This window comes from Nycticebus coucang, chromosome 3, assembly GCF_027406575.1.
Source record: "Nycticebus coucang isolate mNycCou1 chromosome 3, mNycCou1.pri, whole genome shotgun sequence".
Lineage (NCBI taxonomy): Eukaryota > Metazoa > Chordata > Mammalia > Primates > Lorisidae > Nycticebus > Nycticebus coucang.
In genome coordinates, this window is record NC_069782.1 from 49,460,856 (window position 1) to 49,468,878 (window position 8,023).

General features: G+C 34.6%; 1 pseudogene; it reads right to left on the reverse strand.

The window, feature by feature from the left end:
• Positions 1-834: 834 nt before the first annotated feature.
• On the reverse strand, positions 835-5,751 carry LOC128580922 (protein NipSnap homolog 3A-like; annotated as a pseudogene).
• Between the last annotated feature and the right edge of the window lie 2,272 nt (positions 5,752-8,023).

Sequence of the window (8,023 nt, forward strand, 5' to 3'; positions counted from 1 at the left end):
TATTTGTATATGTTAAACCACCTTTTCATCTAAAGAATAAATCCCACTGATCATGGTGAATGATTCTTTCAATGTGCTACTGCATTTGTTTTGCAGATAAATCTGCATCTATATTTATCAGGAATATTGGCTTCTTTTCTATTTTTATATTTTCTTATATTCTTTTCTAGTAGTCAGGTGGTTTGGCATTGTTATCGGGGTAATTGTTGCCCTTTCATATGAATTTGAATATTTCTTCTTGAACTCTCATGGAAGAATTTGAGAAGGACTAGTATTATTCTTTAAATGTTTGGTGGAATTCTTCATTGAAGTCAACTGTTCCGATGTATTCTTTGATGGGAAATTTTTATTTTTATTTATTTATTTTTAGTTAAAAAGCATTTTAAATATTTTCATGAATCCCATTTGGCATTACAAAATAAAGCTCAAAAAACTAAAAAAAAAATCTAGGAAAACACACATTGAAAAGGTTGATAATACATATTAATAATTCAAAAATACTGCCACATGAAAATGTAACATCATTGGATATAAGAAAATGCTATAAAGTGTTGTCAGAACAGAGAAGAAATACTCTGAAACAAATGAACAGTCAAGCAGGGATAAGTATTTTGAATGTATGACAGACATGGAAATGCCACGGGGAAAATGAATAGAACTATTTCCTGAAGTGGTGACAAAGGATGCATGTAGCTTTCAAACTGCAAGGGCATAGTACACAATCTTACCACCTCCTTAAAATAAAAGTTATAATCTCTTAGGAGAATTTAAACACTATTAGTAGACAAATCTGATTGCAGTTATTTATTTTTTTTTTTTTACTTCAGTAGAAAACTATTTCAATGGTGAAAATGATGTAGGAATCAAAAGCATATTCTACTGAAATCCTAGGAACTTAACTCTTTCTCGAACAGCTGCTACAACTCTGGGATCTTCATGAGACTGATGCTCACAGCTGCTCGACTATCTGCACTTTCATTCCACCAAAGAACATGAACTCTGTTGAGCTCTCCATATTCTGTGAGGAAAACACCAACTAGTTTTGTGTATCCTAAATTAACATGCATATAAACTGCCCTTTTAAATGCATCACCCCACAGAGTTGGCCCACCAGGTTGCATATGAAAAGTAGCCAGTTCATAGACTCCTTCTTTTGGAGGCTTTTCTAATTTGCACCATGGTACCAGATAAGCAATCTCACTTTCCTGTTTATCAATGAGCACCAAATTTGGAATAAGGAATTATTCTTGCTATTCCTTATCTTTGGCCAAGGCTTGCCGAACTTTAGTTCGATGAGCAAAATTATCATACTTCCAAATATGAAACACTGTATTCACTCTGCCACCAAATTCTACAAATTCTACAAATAAATAAATAAATTCTTTATTTTTTTGTAGAGACAGAATCTCACTTTATTGCCCTTGGTAGAGTGCCATGGCGTCACACAGCTCACAGCAACCTCCAACTCCTGGGCTTAGGTGATTCTCTTGCCTCAGCTTCCCAAGTAGCTGGGACCACAGGCACCCACCATAATGCCCAGCTATTTTTTTGTTGTTGTTGTTGCAGTTTGTCTGGAGCCAGGTTTGAACCCGCCACCCTTTGTATATGGGGCCGATGCCTTACCAACTTAGCCACAGGCGCCACCAAGGGAAATTTTCTTAGGTTATCGATTTAATCTCTTTACTCATTATTGATCTATTCAAATTTTCTATATATTCATTAATGTTGGTAGTTTATGTGTTTCTAGGAATTTATCCATTTTTCTAGTATACCTGATTTGAAACTTTCCACAATAAAAGGATTTTAAAAATGAAACAAAATAGGACATGAAGACACTATGGGGAATTTTTTAAACTGCTGTGAAAAAAGTATTTTAAAAATTCTCCCAAGAAATCCTCTTTGTTAGCCCAATTGGGGGTGGGAGGGGGAGGGTGGAATCTGAAGAAAATTTCTATGTACTAGAATAAAAAGTTTTTTTAAAAGTCTTTCTTAGTTCCAACGGATATAGTCATCAGTTTTATGTTCAATTATAAATAGTACATAGTGAATAATTTTGCTCTGTAATTGCCTCACTCACATTTTCCCTGCTCATGAATAACAGGTCCTGTTTGCCCAATAGAATTCCAAGATCCTTTTTCACAGCTACGAGTTATTCAGAGCAAGAATTAAATAAAATACTTTAAGAGCTTTTTCATTCAAAGTGATTAGCCCATCCATTCAGAGACCAAATTCTGAGTCCTCAGAATTCTATCCTACCTGGATAGAATCCAGGTAGTTTTCCTGGACAACCCCAAAGCTAACTTTTTTTAGAATTGCCCCAGGATTTATAAGAAACTAATAATAGTTGCTTTCTTTTTTTATTAAACTGGTGCTCAATGGTGGTCTCTCTCTCTCTGTCTCTCTCTCTCTCCATAGAAGATCTGTGAAGATGTTTTTTCTTCCTTTAGCATTTGTGCAAAACATGATAGCACAACTTTTATTCAGGGAACAAGGAATTGTGGTCATTGCTTCTCTGTGATAAGTTTCAAGAAACTTATCAAGTAATCCTCTAGTTCCATGAGATAAAAATAAGAGCATCACCAGAGTTCAGGAACTACCAGAAGATGATGGAATAGGCTCAGAACTAGTCAGGAACAAAGACTCAATAGAGAGGAGGAACAGGAGTGACCTCGCCAAGCCACCACAATGGGCACAGTCTCTGGGGGCTGCTGTCCTGCCCAATGTGTCAATGGATACTTGGTGCCAGTCTATTGTCATAAGATATCCCTGGTCCCACTGAGAGTAATGTCTTAGCTACTCCTGTGACATTTTAATTTTACATTACATCCATTAATGTCAAGTTCGGAATTAGAAAAATCTAATTTTTTTTAGTATAAATCACACAATGCCTTGGATTTAATTGTAGGATAAGAGGTGAATTACCACATCTTTCCTGGATGCACAGCATGCTTCCTTTCTCCTTTTAGAAAATAAGAGGAAATGAATTCAGATGCTGGTGGCCAAAGTATACCAAAGGAGCACATGCCACCTTTGCAACCAAATCTGTTCAGAAGCCTATTTATTATATGTCTCAATACAAAGGTGAAGCCTCATTTTTCATTTGGTTTATGTAACAAAGGCTGCACCTGACAATCTGTCTTTCAAAAGGAACTGAGTGACTTGGCAGGGGGAAGGGGGAAAGCGTGGGGAGGGAGGGGGGAGGTGGGTAGAGGGAGGGGGATTGAAAGGATCATACATGTGGTGCATCTTACAAAGGTACATGTGAGCCTTGGCAAATGTGGAATGTAAATGTCTTGACAAAGTAACTAGGAAAATGCCAGGAGGGCTATGTCAACTAATGAGATGAAAATGTGTCAAATATTCTATGAAACAAGTGCATTGTGCCCCATGATCATATTGATGTACACAGCTATGATTTAATAAAAAAAAAAAAAAAAAGGAACTGAGTGACCGAATAACTTCCTGGTTATGAAGATAGGCTGTGAAGACTGACCTGCTGTGATCTGAGGTTTTAGCTTCCTTTATATCTGATTATAAGATATGAAATTGTGGGCAAGTTATTTAATCTCTTAAAAATTTTTGTTTTATTATCTATAAAATGTAGAAAAACATAATGGACCTCTATATGTCAGCATCCCATTTCAACAATAATTATTGTGACCAATCTTGTTGATTCACTCAAAATTAATTCCTCTATACCCCACCCAGGCCCTACCCAATGGTACATGAACTTACTATTCTCTTTAAACCATAGAATATTCTAATTATTTTCCTGGAGAATAGTAGGTTAGCAATAAATGTCAGGCAATAAGTTAATTAATTCTACCAAGTAGGCTTTTCTTATGTTTAATATCAAAATTAAATTATTATAGCTCATATTTTTTTAAAAAAGACTATTGAATATTAGAGTGAACATTGAATTTAGTCACTTTCCTGCTTTAATATTTAAAAGACAATTTAAAATGAAGAAATCGCCATTAGTCATCCTCATTGAATTTAGTCAAAATAATGTAATCGAAAGTGCTTTGTAAACTATTATATGACATACAAACAAAGTATTATTACTAACCATATGTCTACCACATGACATTATGGTTTTGATTATGTAAATAAATTTTACTGTAGAAAAACATCAAATGGTGGAATTTTGTCAAAACATAGTATAAATTTGTTCATATTTGGTTGGGAAATGTATAACTTATCCCTTATTTATCTAATCACAATGTGTATGTATATATAGCATAATATACTATTTGTCATTTATTTATACACTAAAATTAATATATATATACACATATGCATTTTTTTTTTTTTTTTGTAGAGACAGAGTCTCACTTTATGGCCCTCCGGTAGAGTGCCGTGGTGTCACACGGCTCACAGCAACCTCTAACTCTTGGGCTTACGCGATTCTCTTGCCTCAGCCTCCCGAGCAGCTGGGACTACAGGCGCCCGCCACAACGCCCGGCTATTTTTCTGTTGCAGTTTGGCCCGGGCTGGGTCCAAACCCGCCACCCTCGGCATATGGGGCCGGCACCCTACTCACTGAGCCACAGGCGCCGCCCTACAAAGTACGCATATGCATTTTTAATGTCATGCTTTTGGAGATCTTGCTGCAAAGTCCTTTCTTCCATTCTTTAGAACTAAGCTCACTCATGTTTAACCTACATGCTCATCCAAAGTATTATTAATAGACTACAAATGAAATTTACCTTCAATTTCCATAATAATTTCTGATTTACATAAAATTTACATAATAACAATTATAATTAAGTAGCATTATAGTAATGGTTATAAAAACAATCATCATAAATAGCATATGCTGATATAAGTTTGACAGTAATAGAAGCTGTAAGCAATATTCTTATTATTTCATTGTTCCATTTTAGTAGAAGTGCATTTATGCTACTTATCACATAATGTTTATGTTTAAGTTTGACACAAAGCTATAAGAGCATATTTCTTTTTATTTTGAGAATAACATAATACATTTTGATGAGCAGAAAACCTGAAATGTATTCACAAATTTCTCATTAGTGACCAACACCTAGGAATAAATGAAAGAATTAAATGATCAACTCTAAGCAATATTTTGTAGCTTGTAATGTGATTGTTTTTCGTAAGTTTCATAAATTTTTTGAATTAGAATTTTAGGCTTAACTAACATGTCTTGTTTATGTCATTTTGATAACCTAATTTTTCCCCTTTTTCATATTTACTATGTTGAAGAATTCATAAATTACAGTTCCAGGGAAGGTAGATTACTTTTAATAGCACTGAACCTGATTTGATTATGTGTTTAGTGAACCTGTTTTTTTGTTTTTCTGATATCATTCTTTAAATATTATAGCATTTAGATAAATTATTTAAGAAAATAATCTCTACAAATTACATAAGAATAAAACTAAAAGTCACATTTTGCCTCTGAGTAATGCCAAATACCAATCAACAGTCATTTTTAAGAGTTTCAGAAATTCTAGTTTCAAGATCCTTTAGGCATATCATGTTGCCATAAATTACAGTTTGTAATACCTTAAAATAATGAAAATCTATATTTAGTTTTAAAGAGAAGTTGTGAAAAATACCTCCAAAACAAAAATTTGTCTATGAATCTGTAAACTTGGGTGATCTTCCTCAATTCTTTTATACTTAAATATAATTATCTATAAAATGCAAATCTCAATAGTACCTACCTTTTAACTGTGTTATAAGGCTTACCTGAGATAAAACAAACATGAGTAATAGTATAGACATTGCCAAAATCCCTTTGTGTTCTGTCCCAGTGTGACTATATTTGAAGACAAGGCCTCCAAAGAAGTAATTCAGATTAAATGAGGTCGTAAGAATTTTGCCCTAATCTGATAGCACTAGTGTTCTTATAAGACACACGGAAATGCCTGTTCCCCCTCTGTGGGCATCACTGAGGAAAGACTACTTGCAGACACGGTGAGAAGTCAGCACTCAGCAAGCCAGAAAGAGAACCCTCCCAGAAACCAAATCAGCATTCACTGTGTTCTTAGACTTCTAGACATGAGAACCAGGATAAAATAAACTTCTAAGTAGTCGGCCACTCTACAGTGTTTTGTTTTGCTCACTCAAGTACACTGACAGTTAATGTTCCTCATATCGTACATTTATCATTCATAAATTGTTGATATCCATAGCACCTACCTTGTAATTTTGTTCTAAAACCTAACTGAGATAATATATGCAAACAATTTAGAAATGTTCAGCATATTTAAAGCATTTACTAAATATTAGCTATCACTAGTTTTATTAGTGTTATGATTTAAGGAATATGATATGATATCAATGTACTAATATATTAATTAATCAGTTAACCCAGAGAGGTAAGCAAAACCTGTGTAAATGGGGAGCTGTTAAATGATGCACAGGACATTTCAGTTCAGTAGGAAAGGTTGATAAGTCAATAAATGACATTAAGTGCTTAGGCTATCAACTTAGAAACATTTTAAATTAAACCACATCTTTGAACTCTTTGCTATGATAAATCCCAAAGGAAAGACACACATTTCTCCAGGTTTGGAAAATAGAAATATCAATAAAATTGTGATTTCATGTTATAGGAAATGTTCCAAAGTAAGTAACCAAAATACCTGAGATCTAAACATTTAAATAAAGTATGATTGTCTTAAAAAAATATGGAATCTATGAGAATGTGTATCAATTTTGATTAGTAAAGTCACCTTTTAAAAAGCACAAAGCTTAAATGCATTAAAAAATTGACGGTGTGAAGTCTTGATGAAGATGTGATATGGACGCTTACACCCATTGTGAAATATCTACGATTAGACAGGCAGTTCAGAATTGTTTAGTAAAGTGAGGGGTGTGTGTGTCCTACTGCATATAATTCAAGCCACATATATACACAGAGAACTAAGTAAACGTGATTAATGCTGTAAAGTTGAATACCCATCATATACTCCGAGACCTCTCAGTGTACTAAATATGAAAGAATTTATCTCATGCAACAATATGTACAAGTTAGTGCAGGAGAGGATTGACTCAACCATAACATCCTTAACGTGTAGTTTTCCTCCATAGGTTGCCTTGAGTTGCATGGCCTGTGAATTCTAAGCAAATGAATAGTAAAGAGAACTGACACTTAAAATTCTCCCTATATTTTATTTTCATAAGTATATAATTAGCAACCATAGCCGCAAGAAAAGCTGAATCTAGGCTTGTTGTTTTTGAGTTAGTAATGTAGAAGCAGAAAAATGTAAAAATAAAACAAAATAGAAATAAAAAATTTATGCAGGGTGCAGAGGCTCATGTCTATAACCCTAGCACCTTGGAAAGCCAAGCGATCCTCTTGCTTCAGCCTCCCTAGTAGCTGGGACTACAGGTGCCTACCAAGGCCTGGCCAATTTTTTTTTAATATTCTCAGTAGAGATGGGGTCTCACTGCTGCTCAGGCTGGTTCCAAACTCCTGAGCTCAAGCAATCCATGCACCTTACCCTCCCAGATTGCTAGGATTACAGGAGTGAGCCACCATGTCTGGCTTATCTGAACAATTAAAAGATATTCCTGTTTTCCAGCGTGGATGGAAGTGATAAACTAGAAGTTCAGCATAGTGGGAATGTACTGAAAAGGAGGAAGAGATGTGGGCTTGAGAGTACACAGAAGGCTGTAGGTTTGGACAATTTTTTTCTTTTTAAATGTGATCTGTAAAAATCTAAAATTTGATAAAGTTTGTGGTCTCGTTATATTAGTCAAACAAGTTAATATTATTAAATTGTGTCCTAATTGGAAAAAATAATTTGCCATCTGAAATGTTAAAACTCAGAGATGAAGTATCACAGAGGCAACATGGCACAGGGGAAAAAGCTGGTTTACAGTTAGAAAGCTTGCTTTTTGGTGTTTCAATTCTGTGGATGCTAATCGCTTACCACCAGAGACCACATTGAAGACTAATGCCAGGGACAAAATAAGGATCAAAAAGTATCATGTGTTTTGTCACAGAGAAAACCAAGTGACTGAGTTCTACAGAGCCTGTACCTTCTCC